Here is a 22,944-nt window from a genome sequence, read left to right as displayed (position 1 = left end):
GCTGTATGCAGCAATGAAGGATTTTGTGTGTATCAACTCTTCTCTTTCCTGTTTGAACCAATATATCAGGAGCTGTATTTTATACATGCCTAGCCTAAAGATATCTCTCTATTCAAACAGAGTTCATCTATGTGCTTCAATTTTTTTTTGTACATCTGGATAAAGCTGAGCATTTGGAGAAATTAATGGGCTGGGTTTTGGCTGCAGCTTATTAAGTACAGCACTGACTTACACAAACATGAAAAAAACCTTAATGAATAAATGTTGTGTAACAATTATATAGATTTAAAATACTATTCTTGTCTATTTATTCCAATTTTAATGTGTCTTATATGAATTAATTTATATACCACTCATAGCAACTCAGCTAATTTATTAACATGCATCCAAATCTACTTGGGATTACTTTTTTTGTGTGTGTGTGTGAGGAAGATCAGCCCTGAGCTAACATCCGTGCTAATCCTCCTCTTTTTGCTGAGGAAGACCGGCTCTGAGCTAACATCTATTGCCAATCCTCCTCCTTTTTTTCTCCCCCAAAGCCCCAGTAGATAGCTGTATGTCATAGCTGCACATCCTTCTAGTTGCTGTATGTGGGACACGGCCTCAGCATGGCGGGAGAAGCGGTGCGTCAGTGCGCGCCCGGGATCCGAACCCGGGCCGCCAGTAGCGGAGTGCACGCACTCAACCTCTAAGCCATGGGGCCGGCCCTGGGATTACTTTTTAAGTTATCAAAAACATTACTTTTCTGAAATGCATTACGATCTTCGATGAGACTTGCTTACAAGAGAATATTTTACAAAGGTTGGGAGGGAGAGGGGAGTGAAGAGTTCTCATGAATTTCTGTGGACATTGGATGGACAAATGGCCTATTAGATGTATCTGAGTAAGTTCTGCAACTGAAAAGTGGAGAAAGTGAAAACTGGAAAGCCTCCTGGAAATCACTGTCAAAGTCAGCATTTGAACTAAAATTTAACTTTGAGTTTTGTGAACTGTAAGCCTTCCTTATGGATGGCCTGGCCAGCTCCACCAACAGGAGTATCACCCTAGGACTTTTTGTTGTTGTTGCTGTTGTTTAATTGTAGGAGTTCTTAGTGCTAAAGATGAATCTGATGCCAGTGTGTCACCAAAGATTTTCATCACAATAAGAAGTTCTTCTGAGAGCAAGAGGAAACTCTTTGGGCACATTGATGAATTCCCCCAAAGCAAATTTGCAGTGTGGGCTTCTAAACCGGCAAGAGTTTTGATGTTTGCATGTACTCTTTATTTTGTATTCTCATTGTTTCTTTCTACTCAGCAATGCCTTCAACTTCACTTATTCAGTGACTTTAGTCATAGAAAATATTCAGAGGGCATGGGGCAGATGGTGAATTCACCAGGGAATTTATGCAATTCTCTAATTCATTTCATCAGTCTGGAATCATAGTACAGAAACAATCCCAGTATGAGCTTAAGCATATTCTGCCTTGAAGAAAGAAACAAAATGATTAAAAAATAAATTTGAGTAGCCCTTCGTTTTCCCTGTAGAATACTTCTAATTAGATTTTGTCTGAACTCTGCCAGTTCCTCACCCCTGAGAGCTGCATTTTTCAGTTCTATATAGCATTTTTATCAATGCCATAATTGTTGTTTTAATGACATTTTCTCATGTTTTTTTATCTGATCAGCCTTTCATGAATTTTAGAAATAAATGTGTATTTATTGTATGAGCTTTAGCTTTCTTGGGTTGTTACTTTTAACATGATCTACTTTTGTTATTTTACAAATTGGAAACAAAATTTATCATGATATAAATATATATATATATATATAATATAGATGTACATATACGTGGACATATATATGTGTAAATATTTATATCTATATACTATCTTATGGCCCCCAAAAAGAAGTGTGTATTCCTGTGGTTCTCGGTGAGGTGCAATTTTGCCTCCTATGGCACAGTTGGCAATGTTTGGACATAGTTTTGATTGTCACAACCTGGGGGAGGGGAAAGTGGGAAGTGCTACTGGCATTTAATGGCCAGAAGCCACAGATGCTACTAGCAATTCTACAATGCACAGTTCAGCTTCCTCACCTCCAACAAGGAAAAGGAGTCATCCAGCCCAAATTGTCAATAGTGCTGAGGTTGAGAAACTCTGGTCTAGTCTAAAAACTTGTAGAAATGTCCACATATAATTCAGGCAATTATATATGAAGTCACAGATCTTTAACATACTGTGAGTCTTTACGGTGCATATAGGAAAGGCTCACAGGAAAGCCAGAAGCCTTTTTCTAATGGTGTAGAATGAATTCTTGTATTAAGAACATTGTAAAGTGGGGAACCTTGCAATGCACACAAATTAACCTATTTTTCCTTGGAAAATAACCAGGAAACTTTGGTTAAGAATATATATTTATCTTTGTAGTTACCTTTATAGTTGTATTTGCCCAGGGCCTTTTTTCTATAAATATCCTTCCTCCACCCTGCCCTATCCCTTTATATCCTCTATCTGAGTAATAGAGGAGCTGCCGTTTTAATTCAGTGTGAGCCTGGCCTCTGGAAATTTGGGGAACACTAGGAATGAGAATCTACTCTTATTCTCTCTCTCTCTCTCTCTGGTTGTTAAACCATCGGAGATTTCTAAAGCTGTACTTCCAATTACATGAATTGAAGAAGCATTGGAGACCTACAGGGAGACAGATAAAGAGAAGGAGAGAGTGTTTAACAAGTTTTGTTGTGCGTTATGAATGTATTCTCCACTATGGCACTTTTCAAGACTAGGAAGTAAAGAGTAAAGTTGCTTTTTGACTATTTGATATGATAGACTGTCATTTTTTTGAATGAGACACCCCGTGGAAATAGGCTTTATTGAGAGAACAAGAGGTCAAGATATTTTTACTCATACATTCGTATATGTGCACATGTAAGCATACACACCTGTACACACTTTTACACAAATAAGGTCGTAACATGCGTGTTATTTGATATCTTGCTTTTTTCACTTATCATTGCATTGTGGACTCCTTTTCATGTCCATTCTCATTACCATTTTCATGGCTACCACACATTCTCTTTCAGAGCTTTACAGCTGTTCACTAAGCAACTCTTCACTTGATCGACGTTTAACTTGTTTGTTACCAAATGCTCCCTATAAAAACAGTGCTGCAACGATCATACTTGTGCATACACCATTATGAATTTTTTTTGCTATCATCTTAGGAAATATTCCTAGAAGATCTGCTAAGCGAAAGAATATTTAATTTAAAAAATTTTGAGGTACAACACTAATTGCCCTTCCAAAAAGGCTGGAACAAATTGCATTGCCACCATCCGTGCCCTAATACACCCACATCGTATGCCTTTCCTGGCAGTGGGTGTCCTCATGTTCTTTCATCTTTGTTAATATTTTTCCTCATTGTCAATCTGAAGGGTGAAAAATGTCTCATTTTAATTTACATTTTTGATAGCCAGTGAAGGTGAGCATCTTTTCATTTTTAATAATCCCTTTCAATTCTTATTTTTCAATTGGCTTTTCATGTTCTTTGCCCATTTTAAATAATGTTCTCATCTTTTTAGTTTTGATTTATACAAGCTCTTTGAATATTAAGGAAATTATTCTGTCAAATGTATTACAAATACTTTCTCCAAGATTATCTTTTAAATTTCATTATGGTATTTTTAGCTAAAAAGAAGCTTTTCATTTTTATGTCATCATATTTATCAAAATTTTGTGGCTTCTAGGTATGCCAGTGAGGCTTAGAAAGGCATCTCCCAAATCAAGATCACAAAAAGCATTCACACATATCTTCTTCTACAATGATTTAATTTTTAACATTTAAATATTTTATCTATCTGGAATTTATCTGAGGGCTTTGGAGTGAGGTAGTAATCAAGCTCACCAGCTAGTGCTTAGGCTCTATGATAAGAAAGACTTATATCTGGGTGCCACCACTTAATAGCTGAGTGACTTTGAGAAAATCACTTCATCTCTTGGAGTCTGTTTCTTCATCTGTAAAAAAGGGTAATAATATTCACTAACTCATAGGCTTGTGGTGAAAATGAAAGAATCCATTCGAAGAATCTAGAAAAAAACCTGCAACATAGTAATTATATAATTAATATTAACTGGACTTAGTCTTATTACTATTACTATTCTCAGTCGTAATCAGTTTCCCCCAAATGATTTATTGATTAGTCCACTTTTTCCCCAAAGACTTAAAATGTTACTTGTATTATATTCCTAATTACAGCATATAATTAGATATATGCCTAAACTCTATATTTTATTACATTGTTCTATCTGTGCATTTCCATAAGTACCTAGTACTTTCAAAATAATTTTATAATAGTAAGCATTCTTCTCTGGTTCCTGGAATTAATTTTGATATTTTATTTTTTTATGATGAAACATGGGGCTTTTAGTTTGAGTCATATATTTAGTTTGTTAAGAAAGCACAATGCTAATTGCCTTTCCAAAAAGCTAGAACAATTTGTATTTTTAATATTATTCATGAATATGCCCACATCCCACACGTTTCCTAACAGCAGGTTTCTTCATGTTCTTTCCTCTTTGCTAATATTTTCTTTGTTACCTATCTGAAGGGTGAAAAATATCTCATTTTAATCTTCATTTTATAGAGACAGGGAGAATTGACATCTTTAAATTATTGCCTTTTCTATGTTTCTCTACTTTTATTCAAGTCTTTTTCTTGTAATTTCCCTCAGTAAGTTGTATATGATAGTTTTCTTCACTTAATACTTATTCATTGCTTGTTAAATTTATTCCTTGGTATTTTATTTTCAACTACTTATATAAATGGGCTTTACCCATTATATTTTAATTTATCTTTACTGGTATAAATGGAAGATATTAATCATTGTATATTAATTTTGCATTGACTTTCATATCAAATGTGTGAAATTTGATTTTGTTGTCTTGTCTAAATGCATTTTATAGCACTTTTAAAACAATTTTAAATAATAGTGGTGAAAACAGCATCTTAATTTTGTTCCTGAAATTAATTCAGTCTTTTCAATTTTTTTACAATAAAATATAAGACTTTTAATTTGACTTAATTATACTTTTTAAGGAGGCATCCATATTTTAATGAGGGTTGAATTTTATAAATTCTTTTATTGGCGTTTACCAGGATGACCATTTTTTTCCTCTTTTGACTTATTAACATGGTAAATTATATTTATGCAGTTCCTATAGGATTACTGTTATTGAACCCTTTGCATTCCTGGAATGCCTCCCACTTCATCATTACATATTATTCTGTTGTTCGGCTGTTGGATTATATTTGTAAATGTTTCATTTCAGATTTTTGTATCAATACTTGTAATGCATATTTTTCAGTAATTTCTTTGTATTTGCTATCTTCATCAGGTTCAGGTTGGGTATTAGTATTATGCTGCCTTAAAAAAGTAATTGGAGAAGTGTGCTTGTCATTTTATGGTTGTTAAGTTATAGGGCTATAACTTCTAAAAGAATGATCTCTGTAGCCAGAGAGAAAAATGAATTTAAAATCTGGCCCTACTATTTGTTCTTTCTTTTGACATTTATAAATGGGCGTAATAATAAAATTCATGAACTAGGTCTCTTCTCTTCAGAAGATATCATAAGATAATGAATGTAAAACACTTAGCATATACCTTTTAAGGCAGTGGATAAATGAAAGTCATATTATCAACTTCTCAAAACAGGGAAAATTTCACCTGTGAAACCATCTGGTCCTGACAATTTGGGGAAGAAGGAAATGTAGTTCTTTGATATTTTTATCAGTATCTATCACGATTATTAGTCCGCTTCTGCTTTTTTGTCTCTTTGAGTCATTTTGGGAATTGATATTTTTCTAGAAAACACCCATTCCAGTCAGGTTTTAAAAAAACATTAGAACTGAACAATATAACCTCTTATAATTATTTCAATGATCTCTGTACCTGAGATTAGTCTGCCTTTCTCTTTCATAATGTTTTCTCTTTTCTTCTTAAATGTGGTAACTAGCTGTTTATTTTTTTTCTTCTCATATGTTAAATCTTATTAAGTAGTTCCATCATACAGACAATTATATAGAATGTTAAAACGAGCACTTGTATACCTACCATCCAGCTTGACAAATCTCAACATTTTGCCATATTTCATTCAGGCTTCCCTTTACTTTTTCAAAAAATAAAACATCAAAGATAGAATGAATCTCCCCTTGTATCCCTCCTTTATTCACTTCTTGTTCCATGCTGCCTAACAGTATCCTGAATTTGGTGTCTACACATACCAAATTTGGTAGTTAATTCTATTCACCAAATATTTTCAGCTCTTAGAACTTCTGAACATATAACAGGATGGCACTCCCCAGCCTCCTTGTGATTGGATGAGACCATGTGATTGCTTCTAGCCAATAAGTTATGATTAGAGGTGATGTGTCATTTTGAGATCAGATCATTTAATTGTTCATCTGAGACCCTCAAAAGCTCTATGTCCATCTCTCATGGCAATCTACAATTTTCCAAGCAGCAGGTGCTCTATCAGCTTGAACCCCAGAATAAGGAGGATGTGAAGGAAGACCCCTTGGCAACCCTCAGTTAATATGTAGCATGAGTGCATAAACCTTTGGTGCTTGAAACTTCTGAGATTATTTTGTTGTCTTTGTTGTTTTCACCACAGCCCAGACCATCCTGACTAATGCATCCATAAACAACACATAGTATGTTTTATGTTTTAAATCTCTACGTAAATTCTATCGAGCTTTTTATGCCCTCTCACACCTTGCCTTTCTCATCTAATATTACATTCTTAAGATTAATCCATGTGATATATGCACCTAGTATAGTTCTTTCATCTTAAAGGCTGTTTACTGTTCCACTGCCTGAGTGAACCACTGTGAATTTACCCATTCTTTTATTAATGAAAATTTGTGTTGTTTCCAATTTTAAAGTGTTAATAACAATGTTACATTATTGCACATCTCATACAATACTATGAAAATTTTACGAGAGTGCAATTGTTAGATTATCAGGTGCGTGCATCTTTAACATTATTAGGTCTTGTCAAAAACCTTTCCTCTATGATTATAGAAATTTATACTCCTACCAGTACTCCATGAGAATTCCTTTTTCTAAGTTCTGTCAACACTTGGTATTGTCAGGCATTCTTATTTTTGTCAGTCTTTATAGTATTAATTTGCACCTTCCTGATTTCTAGTATAATTGAGCCTCATTTCGTATGCCTATTTTCCTTACGGAAATGCCATTTACCTGTACACGTACTTTGTCTTTTTTTTCTTGTGTTGTTTTAATTGAAATTTAGGAGTGCCCTTCTTAGTTATGTACATTGTAAATATCTTCTCTGTTGAAGAAGTTGTTTGTTCTTTCACTTTGTTTATATTTTGTTTTGCTCCACACAACTTTTTAAATTTCAATGCTGTCCAATGCTGTCCCCAAGCTATTCATTTATCATTTGACTTTATTTTTTACAGCTTTAAGATATAATTCACAGACCGTAAAATTCACTCATTTAATGTGTAAAATTCAATGGTTTTCAGTATATTCTCAGTTATGTACAATTATAATGGCAGTCAATTTTAGAACATTTTTATCACCTTGAAAAGAAACTCCATACCCTTTAGCAGATTCCCCAAACCCTCATCCCTCCAGCCATAAACAATTAATAATCGACTTTCTGTCTCTTTGGATTTCACTGTTCTGGACATTTCATATGAATGGAAACATATATGTCATCTTTTGTGACAGGCTTCTTTCAATTTGTATAATATTTTCAAGGTCCATCCATGTTGTAGCATGGTTTGAACTTTTGCATGCCTTTTTATTTTTTTATTTATTTTTTTACTATTGAAATTTTTATTTTTATTATTTTTTTATTTTTATTTTTTTTCCTTTTTAAAAAAATTTTTTTTGTTTATTGTGGTAACATTGGTATATAACATTGTATAAATTTCAGGTGTACATCATTCTACTTCTATTTCTGCATGGATTACATCATGTTCTCATGTTCACCACCCAAATACTAATTACAATCCATCACCACACACATGTGCCTAATCATCCCCTTCGCCCTCCTGTATGCCTTTTTAAAAAGAGATCCTTCCCTAAACTGAGCCCATACTGCTAGTCTCTTTTGTTTACTTCATTAAATTTTATAGTCTGATTTTTACATGTAGATCTTTAATCTGTTAGGAGTTGACATTTGTGTATGATTTGAGGTAGGGAACTATTTTTTTCCCATATGGACAGCCAATTGTACTAGCACCATTTATTAAAATATCCCATCATTTCCTCTAGGATTTATGATACTACATCTATTACATATCAAGATTCTGTACATTGTGAGTTTGTTTCTAGTCTCCATACTATGATCCTTTGGTCTATTTTTCTGTTCTTTCAAGTACTTTACTGACTTGGGTGCTGTAGCTTTAGCTTTATAATAAGTCTTGCTCTCTGGTAGGAAAAGCCCCTTACAGTACTTTTTTAATTGTCTTGCTGAATCTGGGCTCTTTGCAATTACATTTAATTTTTAGGTTCAACTTCTCAAATTCCTTGAAAAATTTCCTATTGTAATTTTGATTAAGATTGCATTAATGGAAACTCATGTATTTATTATATGAATCTTTCCATCCAAATACATGGTATATATTTCCTTTTGTTTGAGTTTACTTTATTTCATATAGCATTTTATAGGTTTCTCTACTAAGCAACTTGCGTATTTTCTATTAATTTTTCCTAGGTATCTTATAGTTATTTTTAAACCATATGCAAATAGTATTCTTTATAAAAATGCATTGTCTAATTGTTAGTGTTGTGCAAGAATGCAATTTATCTTTTCTTATATTGTTCTTATCTCTAACTTTTTCATTAGAATTTTCTCATTAGTTCTAATGGTTTCATAGCATAGAGTTTCTTGTGTTTTCCGTATAAACAATCATATTATTTAGTAATACTGAACTTCTCTCCCTCTCTCTGTCTCTCTCTCTCTCTTTTTCTTTCTTTCTAAATCCTTACATATTTTAGTTATTTTTCTCATCTTAAAGTTCTGGCTATGACCTGTTCAATGGTGAATATAAAAGTGACAGCAGATGCCCTTTTCTTATTCTTGACTTTAAACAATTCATCATTAAGTATGATGTTTGCTGAAGGTTTTTGGAGGTTTTACTTTATCATATTAAGAAGGTTGCCTTCTATTCCTAGTTTTCTCAGCATTTTTTAAAATCAAGAATTGGTTTTGAAATTTACAAAATGCTTTTTCTCTACTTAATTAGATGATTCGGTGGTTACTCTCCTGTAATATCTTAACACGAAGTTATGTTAAATAATTTACTCGATGTAAACCATGGTTACATTCCTGAGATAAAGCCTTCTTGGTATAATACAAGCACACACACACACACACATAAATGCACATAAAATTTATATGATTAAATACAGATATTATTTTTGTGTGCACATATATTTTACTGATTTGGGTTGGCTCATAATATATTTAGTGTTTTTCTGTCTATAATCATAAATGAGACTGACCTAAAGTTTTATTTTCTTGTAGTACTTTTATCTTACCAAGGTCTCAATACAAATTTAGTGAGCATTCTATCATTTTAAATTTTTTAGACCAGTTTATAAAAGATGGAGAGAGAGAGATTATCTGATCCTTGAATATTTGGAAATGCATGACTTTAAAGTTCTAGACACTTTTGTTAGGGGAGGAGACAGTTTTTTAGCTACTAATTCAATTCCTGTTATGAATTTTGGCCTATTTGGTTTTCTATTTTTCAAATTTAATTTTTGAAACTTCTTTATTCCCCAAGTAATTATTATTAATACAGATATTATTGTTTAAAACAATTCATTCTGGTTTTGGAATACCCACATATATTTGAATTGCTTTGTTCCCAATTCCTTGTTCTCATTTCTTCTGTCTCAGTTAACTTTCCCTCTTTCTGAATTACATCTTTTAGTGTTTCTTTTAGTAAAGATCTGTTAGTTGTAATGTCTCTTAGGGCTTCACTGTCTGAAATCCTTATTTTTCCTCCTCTTTTGAGTGATAATTTACCTAGGTATAGAATTTTAGGTTTACAGTTCTTGTCTCTCAAAATTTGCTAATTTTTATTCTACTATCTTCTGACTTCAATCTTGCTGTTAAGTAGTGTATTGTCAACTTACTTGCTGTTTAGTAGTCTATTGTCAAACTGTAGGAAATTGTGTTTTCTCTTTGTTTTAATTGCCATTAGTGTCATGAAATTTCCCTGGGATATGTCTAGATATGATTCATGAATAAAATGCTGTCTGACTATCTTTTCTAGTTCCCTACTATCCAATACTTTCAGAGTTTATACTCAATAGTCTGTATTAAACAATGATTACCATTTGTAATATGTGCTTTCAAACTACACATTCTTTCCAACCATGTACTTCTGGATATTCCAATAATCCCTTGGGGCTCTTATTGAGAACTGATTTCATTGATGGTAATTGAATCCATTGGACTGGATGAATTTGCTCAGAGTGCAATGAGAATTGGCCAAAGATCAGAAGACTGAGAAATATAAAAAGATTATTGATGAGCTTATGAGAGCAATTTCAGAAGACTGGTAGGAGTAGAATCCTAATTACAGTGGGAAGTTGGCTGTGGAGTGATTTGCAGCTAAGGCAGAAAACAGATATAGGGTAGTAGCTTGTGGGATTTGGAGGGGGGCAAAGGTTAAGATGGAAATGATGTTATATTTAAATGTAAATGTGACAGATCAATGATGTAACTGAAGATAACATCAGTGGATATTTTAAAAGTTAATTTTCTTAGAAGATGGAAGGTGAAGGGATTTGAAGCACACTTTAGAGCTGCAGCTACTCCATTATAAGCAGAAGAAATGAGGGAAAAATAGCTGTCCATGTACATGTATTCACAGTTGTTCATCCCCAATTTTTCCTACTTTTTTAAATTTGCAATTTGGGGGATATTTGCCCTATTGTATTAAATTGTAATTATTTATAAACAATGTTGCCAATTTTTCAAGGACTGTTTTGTGTGTGTGTGTGTCCCATAATTCCAGTTGTTTTATGGGTCTTTACATATTTTTCTCTACACAATAACCTCTAACCCTTAGTTCTAAAGAAGCTTGCCTCAAGACTTCACTACTTCCGTTTAGGAAGCTGGGTCGGGAAAAAAAATGATGATGCATTTAGTCATGTGGTTGTTCCTTCAGCTCTACCTTTCCTGTGGAGAGGTGATGTCAAGGAACAAAATGCAAGCAAGATGTGCTCAGTATCTCCTATAGTCTGCTCTTGCCTCCAGTCCCCATCCTTCCAAGCTGGGAACTACCAGTGGAAATCCTAAGGACTTCTTCTACTTGCTGTATGAAAGTATTATTGGCATTCAAGAGCTGGAAAGTCCGGATGGTGGTATCCTCTTTCCTTTTGGACTACATTGTATTTCACCTGACCAGTATTATCTGAAATTTGTAGTATGACTAGGGGATTTTTCTTGGTATCTGTGATGATTTATTTATTTTGTTCATTTTGCTGGCTGTCAGAGAGGAGGTGGTGTCAGTGTGCCATTATGTCACTATCTTTTCTAGACTAGACTCTGAGGCCCTGATTAGTCCTTTCCTATTTCCTTGCTACCCAGCACATCACTCAGTCCTGAAGAATAGGCAGGATTCAGCTTGGTAAAAAAGACAATGGGATGGTGTCGGCTATACCACTCAATAACACATTTGAGTAAATCCATATTTGTAGGGGATATTTCTCACATACAGAAATTGGGGAGCTAGATCACTCAGTGTACTAATTAATCATCACTATGTATGTGATCCACCTTTATAAGATGCTACAGAAAAGAATATTACCCATGAATGCAAAATATGTTATCTTAATTTTTAGTAAGTATAATCCCTTACTCTTGCATTATGTATAGTGCACTGTTTAAAGTGTTCTTTCTCCTGCTAATGGAATGTTATTTCAGGAGTTATTTCATAGAATTATTACAAGAAGAGTGCATAGAACAATATAAGCTAGACTCTGTCCAAAACACTTTACATGTATTAACTAATTTAATTCTTCCACAAACCTAATGGTGGATTCTATTATTATCCCTATTTTAGAGACAAGGGTACTGAGGGACTGAGAAGGTAGAGGTTGTATATAGTGTTAGTTACTCAGGTTTGGAAGCCAAGCCCCATAGCTCTAGAAGCCACAGCTTTAACCATTATGGCAGTGTGCCACTTCATATGTGATCCACGGCAGCAGTGTGAGATAAGCCAGGCTTATTATCCAGATTCTCCAGAAGAGGAAGCTAAAGTTCAGAGAGGTGAGAGACTTGTCCAAAATAACACTGTAGCAGCAAAAATGACAAAGCTGGGAATAAAACTCAGGTCTCCTGAAAAGTTCATTGTCTTTGCATTTATTTACACTGCCTCTGTCCACGTCCTGCCTTTTCATATATCTAAAGATTAGTGTTCTGTTATGGAAGTTTATTTTGAAGTGGGAATATTGCAGATACATAACACCAGTACTTCCCTCATAGAGAGTTATGAGTATTAAATTAGATAATAACTGTAAGTGGCTCCCATAATCCCTTACAACTAACAAGTATTCCATAAATTGAGTGCAGTTCCTTCAACATTCTTTTACTGATTGCTTATCCTCTTTTTCTGATTCTTGGTCCTTTATTCTGCTTCTCTTTACGCCAGAGCAACTACCATCATTTTTGATCTTCATCTCTTTGCCTCATCCCTTGATCATTGCTGCTTTCCTTAGCTTTCTACTTTCACTGACTGCTGGGCTCAGTCTTCTTCATGAAGCCTGCCAGACTTTGGAGAAAAAAGGCTGGAATAACACACTGATAAAGAGCCAAAACTTGGGAGCCTGGAGAAAATATGACATCAATGACAGGAAGTATGAGGAATTCTTGCGAGTAACAGTGAACAGAGTTCAGAGCCAAGGTGAATGCTAAACAAGCATATAACATTTATATGATAAATGATACAATAAGACTGAAATGAGCATCTTCTCAAAAGTAATACATTCTACAAAGCACCCACACAGTATAGACAGCAATTCCACTTTTCAGGTTTAAGCCTGAAGCTTAGATGGGGCCTATGTCTTTTTAATTTTTTTTCAGATAACTTTATCATTGGGAACTGTAATTGCAGATTGATTGTATCAGCCATCTATATAGAATATCAATTACAAATACATTTAAGCTTCAAAACAACCCAGTGAAGCAGCAAAGCTATTATAATCTCCATTTTAACAAAGCGGATAATCAAGGCTCAGAGAGTTGAAATAATTAGCCCTGGGGCACACACCAGGAAGTGGCAGGACAGGATTTGCATCTATGTTTGTCTGACTTCAGATTCCTTCTTTTCCCACCTTCCCACACTGCCTCACTAAAGAAAACTGATGAAGGTTTGTTGATGAATAAATTAATGACACGATACCAGGAATAATCGGAGGCTTTTCTTTCAAGGTTAGTGGCTTTTGTTTGGTGTTCTTCTCGTTTGTATGATGCAAGATTCAGGCTGGAGCTACCCTAGCAGGTTTTGTCCCGGTATGAAAAGTCTAGCTTTTCCTGCATCTGCGCTATACTCAGCGCAGGGTCCAGCCAACCTGTGGGTGATTGTGCTTGCTTTTCAGAGCAGCCTTACAGATAGATAAATATCTTGAGAAAAGCTGCCCGTGTAAAAGCACTGCTTTCAGTTCCTTTTCAACTTTCTATACATTGTTCTCTAAGCCTTTCAACAACAAGGATACTTTCTAAATGGTCTGTTGGTTTTCTTCTGGCCAACTCTGTCACTTTGCTGGAAACTGCACCTTCATGGGGTCCTGAGGGGGCCAGACAGGAAATTATTTGCATGTACAACTAGAAAGCATTACTCATTATTTGCTTTCTCTAAAGTAAATAGCAGGGATTTGAATCCATTATTTTGTACCAAATTGCTTTTTTGCCGTGGTCCTTGTTTTCTCTTCCTCCATCAAGATGTAGAGATGGAAGCATGATAACTCAAGGAAAAGTATTTTCTTTTCAAAAATAGCCTAGATCTAGAATAATGGTGGGGTCAGTTTACTTTTGACTTGTGTGTTTGTGTGCATGTGTGTGTGTGTGTACCTGTGGGCACATTTCTATGAGAGGGCTCCTTCACATTTAACCACTGAAAGTCCTCTAGTGGAGGAGACCTGCGTAAAGCCTCAATTCTATCGTTAGAGGCTGCGCTAGCTAGAAACACAGAGGGGGAGAGTCTCTCAGCCACTTCACTGGTCTCTATTCAGGAGGTGTGAGCACCTCAAGGGCTTGGCCTATACTGGATGCATCATTGTATTCCTGGCACCTGACACAGATATTTGAGAGTGAGTGCTCAGTAAGTGTCTCTAAAATAAATGAATGAATGAGTAAATGTAAAGTATGGATTGATAGATGGATAAGTGGATAAATAAATTAATGAATTATTAATTAATAATAGTAGCTGGGATGGCTTGGAAAGCAGCAAGGGATAGATTGGGCTAAGGATATAACTTATAAGGAGTGCCCTTTGATGATCTCACAGAGGATACTCAGATAGTCTAATTTAGCCACCTTAAAAAAAGTTACACTTATTCACACGGTGGATTAAACTCACATGTGTACCATCTCTCTCTTCAGAAACACTGCTGAAATGATAGTAAAGGAATAAAAATTGCATAAAAACTAAGGACAAAGAAAATAAGACAAGCGACAGTGGCAAAAAAGAGATTTCAACGTTAATTCATTTTGCAAATATAGATTGAGTGCCTGCTATGTGCCAGGCACTGTTCTTGGCACTGGGGATAAATCAGTGAGCAGAACAGACAAAACTCTCTGCCATCATGTAGTTTATATTCTAGTGGAGGGAGCACATTTTCAAAAGCAGCCTGAAAGTGGATGGAAGAGTAGTGATTGATTTAACAAAGTAGAGGAAGTTATAATATCAACATGCCAACATGAGGCGGACATAACAGAAGGCAAGGTGATTTTCCACACAAAAACCAGAATGGCTCATCTTGAGGTATCACCTACTGCAGAAGACAGGGATGGGGAGCTGGAATGAAAACAGAGGGATTTGTTGAAAGTCTGTTTAGAGCTGATGGATATCCAGGTCTCCACCCCTACCCACCACGGCAACTACTCACTTCTGTTTCTCCCAGATAAGAGACCAAATGCTTTGTTTCTGACAGTTGAACTTGAGAAGCTCCAGACTTTGGGACACCTAATGCAGTGGAGGCCAGTGGTGACATCCAGAGTTGAAAACAAAAGGATGAAGTGAAAGTGTGCACACGGAGACTCCCAGCTCTCTCTCCCATTCCTCCTCAGAACACCAGGTTATGTCACCCCAGCATAGTATTGGTGGATTGTTCTCTTGAGAAACTGACTGACCTCATAAAAATAACCTTGAGAGACTAATATTCAGTGGTTCCTCAGTAAGAAGACCAGTTTACCACTTGATCATCATGTAGTACCAACTTTGCAAACAGAGCTCTCAATCAGCATGGGTTTGGTTTTACTCCTATTATGAACAAGCAATCCAAAGATCATCAGACATTTCCGAATCCCAGAGACAGTGTAGGAAATGTATTAAAAGAGAAAACACAGAAAATGGAGAGTCAGGAATTATCAAAGAAATAATAATACAGGAACTGAGAGACTCAAGACTCCAGATTAAAAGGATTCCCCAGAGCCTCATCTCTGGAAATTTTGATATACTGGTAAGGAGCAAAGCCCCTTCTTTGGTATTTTTATATAGCCTTGCAAGTGATTCTAACGGATATCTAGGACTGAAAACAACTGTTTGAGCTATTAATATGCACTTCTCTTTTTTTGGATTTAGGTCATGCAGGCCAGCACACACACTGACATGTCAGTATTTTTCCTGTGCAATTATGATAATGTGTCTGTCATGGTGGAACATAAGGAAAACCAAGGGCAGAGGGATAGGACTTCTTTCTCCCAGTCTGGGGTTCATATAATGCATTTTTCTGTTTCTCCTCATGTGTAAAATATATAAGAAACAATAAAAATAAAGTTATATTTGAGGATTAGCCTGTAAAATAGTTAAGAAGCCTCTTTTGTATAAGTTTGCAACTTTCCTCTGACAAAAGCCTTTACTTTTTAAAACAATGCCCATATCTTATGTAGATTACTGTATAGAGTGTTGGACCCACAAGGCAATGCCAAACCTGATTACAAATAGGGAGATAGAACCCAAGGGTGAGAGTGGGGAGCTTCTAGATACCTGTTCTAAGGAGTCAGGTATGTAAAATCAGTATATACTCTCCAATTCCTGCAGCAAGTGGCGCAGCCTGACAGGGTAGAAAAAAGTTTGTGGTGCTGCAGTTCCTCCAAATTCATTGATGGCTTCCTCTGCTCAACTCCTGTTCTAAGGCTATACTGTTCTCAAGTGTTACCAATTTTGCTCCCCCCCCGTGGGACTTGAAACCACAATCATAGCAGACCCAAGGAAGAGCCCAGGGCCAGTGGTCCTCAAACCCACAATAAGCCCTTTCTTTTTTGGAGGGTCCTTTTCTGTTTGGTGTCACGGATTTGAAATGAAACCGAAGCTGAGCGTTCAACAGCACAAGCTTTTGCTCAATGGCCAAATAATAGAGAAGTGGGAACTATGTTCACAAATCAACTTCTCAGCTCTTGGGGTGATTAAGCAGCTGTTATAAGGGGTCAAGGTAATGAAGGGGAGGAATATACATATTTATTTGGGCAACTGGGCAGGCTTTTCTAGGGATCAAGGGTGCCACCTTTCTTCCTTATTTGGTTATATCCTGTCATTGCCATGGCAGTTGTAAACTGTCATGGCCCTGGTGGGTGTGTTATGTAGCATGGTAATGCATTACAATGAGCGTATCATGAGCTACAGGGTCTATGTCAGTTCAAGTCAGACTTCCACGTGGCCTTCAACTGATTTTAACTGGTTTCTACTATACGTGTCAGCCATCTCCTCCTTCCTCTCTTTGTGGTTTCCTATAAGCTAAAGAGAACATGTTAGGCTTGTTGTGAGCAGGGTTGTGGTTAATGTCTTATAGGGCCAGGGGCCTGGGTAACAGAAGGGGAAAGAGAACCCCCTGTTTGTTTGCTCTATCTAATAATTTTCTTCCTCTTGGGAACTGGGAGGGTTCTCTGGGTAGATGGTAATAAAGTGTTAGAGTGACCAACTTTGAAATTAGTTGTGAGAATCTTAAAAGCATTACCTACCAGTCAAATGAAACAGAACTAGAACTAAGGCAGAAGGTGCACCAAGAGAACCCAAAGCAAGTCATCCCCTGACCAGAACTGCCCAAGGCTCTCTCATCTTGGATATACTCTTCTATCTTGTCCCTGCTCAGCTTGGCAGTATTGGATCTTAGAAGTCAGCTGGACCGAAACCTTTCTCTACAGTTGAGGGGACTGAAATAGAGAGGGAAATGGGACTTTCTGAATGGAAAGAGTGGAACTGGAATTCAAAACCAGCTCAGCTCGGTTGTTCCCTAGACATGTAGAAACTTTCTCTTAATCTTTAAGAAGTATATTCTAGGTACAATTGGAATATAGGGAAATGTGAACTGAAGTGTTACTAGAGGAGTCAGGGAAAGTTACTCAGAGGAGGTGACACTTGAGTTGAGATGTGAAAATAAGCAAGAGATGGTAAGGTATGTCGGGGGAAGAGGGAGAATCCCCCTCTGCCCTTTCCCTTAAGGTTCTTCTGGCTGGCCAAATAATCAACAAGACAGGTTAGCAGGAGAAAATAATACCAAGTTTAATAACATGTATACATGGGAGAAGCTCAGAAATGAGCAACTCGTCCCTCTGTCTAAGCTGCTTGCTTAAGTATTGCAGCTAAAGGCGAGGAGCGTGTTGGGGGTGGGTAGTGGCCTGGGACTTCAGAGGGCAGGAGGACAATTCTTTTCGGGGTCATCTATAGATAATGTGGTCAGGGAGAGACAGAGTTTTTTGATAAAAGAGGCTTGGTGTCTTTGCTATTGTAACCTCTATCCTACATTATCTTTATAGCCATCATGATAGAAGATCTGTTCCAGGAAGGAGCCACCATGTCAAATTCTTTAGGCAGTTAGTGGGGGAAGTCAAATGTCCCTCAGAGAAAACAATCAAGGTAAAGAGATATATTTTAGGATGGCCAAATCTTGATCTCCCATAGGTAGATAGAGAAAGTGAGAGCAGGAAAGGCATTGCAGGTTTAGGGAAGAACAGGTACAAAGTCATGATGTCAGGTGAGGACCAAAAGTGACCTTAGAGATTATATAACTCCCTCACTTTATTCTTGGGAAAAATAGGCCCCTACATTGTGCCAGGTGCTAGGAATACAGAGATAATTAAGATACCAATTATTCTGTCCTCAAGAAGTATACAGTAGTGTGAAAGTAATAATTTTATCTTTACCCACCAATATCTGTTTTATTTCTATCTTGTATGACGCTCATGTGGACCAGTAAGCCTAGCTCTGCTCGCTGACTAAATGCCACGTTCCTATACCTGGTTCTCCATATTGCCAGTGGTGCTAGTGTGAGAGACTACTTGCACGTTCCTCCAAACTGCAGGATAAAGATAGATCAGAGAACATATACCGCTGATAGGAGAATCTGTATTCTCATATTTGTACCTGAAAGACAATTTTCCAAAATATATTCATTCATCACATTATATTTACATTTTATTGCCAACACTTGAAGTCAATATTCATTAGTTCAATACACTAATCTCCCTCCACTGAGCACCAACTACTTGCACAACATTGAGTCAGGTGTTTTGAGGCTGCAAAGATCAACTGCATGAAAGTTCTGTCCCTTCAGTAGCTAGAGGTTTCATTGTGATAAATGTGTATGTGCGGAGAGAGGGAGAATCCCCCTCTGCCCCTTCCCTTAAGGTTCTTACAGCTGGCCAAATAATTAACAAGACAGGTTAGCAGGAGAAAATAATACCAAGTTTAATAACATGTATACATGGGAGAAACCAGGGACACTGCATTTCTCAACACAATAGCAGAAATTCTCATCTTAAATACCATCTTCATCTAAAGACGAAGATCTTGGGGGGTCGGGGGTGTCAGTTATAGGAGATTACCACTAAAGCACTGTAAACAAGGGTAAGGTTATTATGCAGATTTAAGGCCTCATCTTCCACACTGATAAGTTTCTGGAAATGAGGTCATCCTCCCTCTTCCAAAGACAGAGAGGGAGATATCTTTACAAACGGAGATTTCCCTTATAAATGTAAATGTTTGTCTGGCAACTCCTAGCAGGGCCATCCAGAGAATGTGGCCAGAGAGACAGAATTTCTGATAAGATGGGCTTGTTGGTGCCTTTCCTATTGTAACATCTATTTTACATTATATCATAGCCATCAGATGGAAGATCTGTCCCAGGAAGGAGCCGCCATGTCAAATTCTTTAGGCAGTTAGTGAGGGAGGTCAAATGTCCGTCAGAGAAAACAATCAAGGTAAAGAGATATATTCCAGGGTAGCCAAATCTTGATCTCCCACATGTATATATAACTAAAATAAAATATAGCAGGGCACACATTTCCTGTAGGGAAAAGAACATTAATTTTCTCAGTAATATGGACTCCAGTCTGCAACTTTGTGGTTTCATGATCTTGGACAAGTTATTTAACTTCAAGTCTCAATTTCCTCATCAATAAAATGGAAACGATGACAACTCCTACCTCAATAGTTGCATACATGTGTGCTGAGTAAATTAAGTAATATAAAAATCAATCTGGCATATAGTATGACTTCAGCATATTTTTACTTAGCTGCCCCTCTTGGCCAATCATCCCAACACCCTAAATATTTAAAGTTGTCCTGAAGTTCAGAGGAACATGAAATATTTGGTGGTGTTTTACTTCTTTCATGAATGATCCAACTTAAATTTACATAGCAATCCATATATAGTTCTGCCAAAATTCAAAATAATGACTTTACTAAAACAATTTGGAGTGGTGACTTACTGTGGCCTTGTATCCTGCTTCTAAGAGATTTGGCATATATTGTCAAGAATACCATTTTATTTAAAAAGCTCATGAAACTTCATCCTCAGCTATTGGATGAGTAGCAGTACTGATTTAGGAGTAGCAGATATATGGAAACTTTCACAGTCTACTGAACGGGATTATACATTCTTCTCTAACCAACATAACTCACATTTCCAGGCTTACTTCTAAGTTCCTCACTTTCTGGTTAATGATGTGAATAGCATGGCTCTAGGCAGTGTTCTCTTATCTGACCATGCCACAGATTCACTTTCAGTTGACCTTCAAAAAGTATCAGGCAGCATTTCTGCAATACTTCCTTTAGTAATGAACATTGGAAAAGAAAGTTATGATTTGTGATTCTAAAACTACATAGAAAGTACAAAACACACACACGCACTCACACGGGGACTCTGGATTGCTAACATATATACAAGCTCTTTTTTATTTTTTGCTGATTGACGTCAATTTTTTTCTGGAGCAAAGCATCATTAATTACAAAAATAAACTAACTGGCCAAGTTCTCATTAAAAATAAATGCGAACTGGGAAGAACATACAGATAACTCATTCCCTGCCTCATTCAGATTGAAAAGAAATATTTTGACTCTGGAGGCAACAATGAGAAATATGGATATTATAAAGTTATATGTTTTAATAACTTCACCTCATTCTATTAAGCCTCTAACCCCATTGGAATCATAAAAGGTTAATACTGAGATGCACCCTAAGAGCATAAATTAGTCATTGGCCATTACATCCCCCCAAATGAGCCTTAAGCTATGTAACGCTGGATCAGCAGGAATTTCCTTTTTTTATTAAAGAAATGAAGATACACTGCATTGAATGATATTATTGAGAATGCCTAAATTTTCTCATTATCCTACAAGCGCTTAAAATTACTATTACAGATTTTTGCAGGCCAAATCCCTGGTCCCAGTGGACCCCTGCAGAGTTTATGGAGTACTAGTAAGGAATGTGTTTCAATTGCCCACAAAAACAGACTTATATAGTCATATTGGGTATATTCAGGAGGAAATGACATATTTTATTTTTATTCTATCTATAAAGAAGGGTCAATCTGAAATGGTGTGCTATTGTTACAGGCCACAAATCAAAACCAAGGCATCACCAAAACTATTCCTCATTTATGAACTTGTCATGATATTTAAAGAGCACCAAGTTATCTATCATTTCTTGCTTCTTAGGTAGCTTCATTTTTCAACATTAGATATTACTGCTTAACGTTTGCTATTCATCAACGTTAAACGTGACACTTGTCCAATAAAAATAGTTGGACATCCTTGGCAAAGACATGACACTTCTGGATTGCCATCCATTTCAGCAGCTTCTTCTAAGAAGAAATCCCTAGGTGGTAAATAATGAAAGTGTGAGTCTGTCTCAGGGAAAACAATTTTACACGAATCTTTTCTGGAATCTTATATTTTTAAAAATAGTTAAATTTAATTCATAGGTCTCAAAAGTTCTTTTTTTTGTTCAGAATCTGTGCCGAAGTGAAAAGTCCTCAAAATTTGAAAAATATATATATAAATATTAGCTGTTTCAGTTCACGGCACAAATATATATTTATATATATTTTTCTAGAATAGTGACATTTATCCATAAATGTCCATTTATGGACATAATGTACATAATATGTATGGACATAAATGTACATTTATCCAATAAAACTTATTTTTCTTTCAAAGCTTCTTTTAATATTTCATTATCTTGTGAAGATTCTAATTTAATCATCATATCCAAATCTAGAAACATTGGACAATGGTCCTTATGATTCAGATTTTCCATTAAAACATTGAGAGAAAGCATAGATAAGAATTTAATTACTGAAATTATGTACTTTGTCAAAACAAATACATCGAATTTAAAGTAATACAATGTTTGGGAAATGCTTTCTAGTTTATAAAGCACTTTCACAATTTCACTCATTTGATTCCCTTAACCCAGGGAGATAGATAGGCAAAGCCTCAAATTTTTTTGCTACAAAACGAGGGTAATCACTCCTATTGCATAGTACTACAATAGGGATGAATGATATAATGTATGTAAATCATCTATTGAAGACATTGGCAGATAGTAGGTGCTCAACAAATATTTTTGAAATAAATTGAATTTTCCCATTTTATCATGTGAGGAAATTGCAATTCAATTTGTTTTAGTGACTTGCTTAAGGTCATACAGATATTAATGATAGTTGTGTTACCAGAACTCAAGTCTTACTGATTCAGATGGATTATTTCTAAAGATGAAGATTTACATGTCCAGTATTAGTTCCGTTCTTTTGATACTGTTTTAATCAATGTGACTTGGACTTCTCAATTTCATTTTAGAAAATACTTTTGGTAATGTGTTCCAGAGAACAAATAGATTAGAGCATGTTTCAAAATTGCTATAACCTAACCATGCAATACCGTAAAATCACAAATTTGACCTGTATCACCTAGCACTGTAGCGTGGAGTTAGTAGAAAGAACAGATTATTAATAGCTACAATTTATTCATCACTCATTTTGTACTAGATACATCAGTGTTTTACACGGATCATCTCATTTAATCCTTGCAACATCTTAACAAGTCTACTCTCATTACCATCATTTTATGAACAGGAAAAATAGAGCACAGAGAGAGGTTATGTAACTTTGCCCAAGGTCATGGAACTAGGAAATTGGAGAAGAAATGATTCTAACTCAAGCAGAGTGGCTCTAGTCTAGAATCTATACTCTTAATCCCCAGGGTCCACAGCTTCTATGGATGATATGTAACTAAGAGTGGTTCAGTTGAAATGCAGAGCAATCCAGAGTATTAACCAGGAGCATCAAAATTTGACTGTTAGAGAGACTCAGAAAAGAAGAAAATGAGGGTTTGGAAGAGCAAAGGGAATGTGAATGGATGGCAGAGCAGGGGTAGGAGTTTTTGCAAAGCAGCTTTAATTGAAAGTAAAAAAGCTGAGGGAAA

This window comes from Ceratotherium simum, chromosome X, assembly GCF_057802395.1.
Source record: "Ceratotherium simum simum isolate JZ-2026a chromosome X, ASM5780239v1, whole genome shotgun sequence".
Taxonomy (NCBI): Eukaryota; Metazoa; Chordata; class Mammalia; order Perissodactyla; family Rhinocerotidae; genus Ceratotherium; species Ceratotherium simum.
This window is presented reverse-complemented; position numbering follows the sequence as displayed.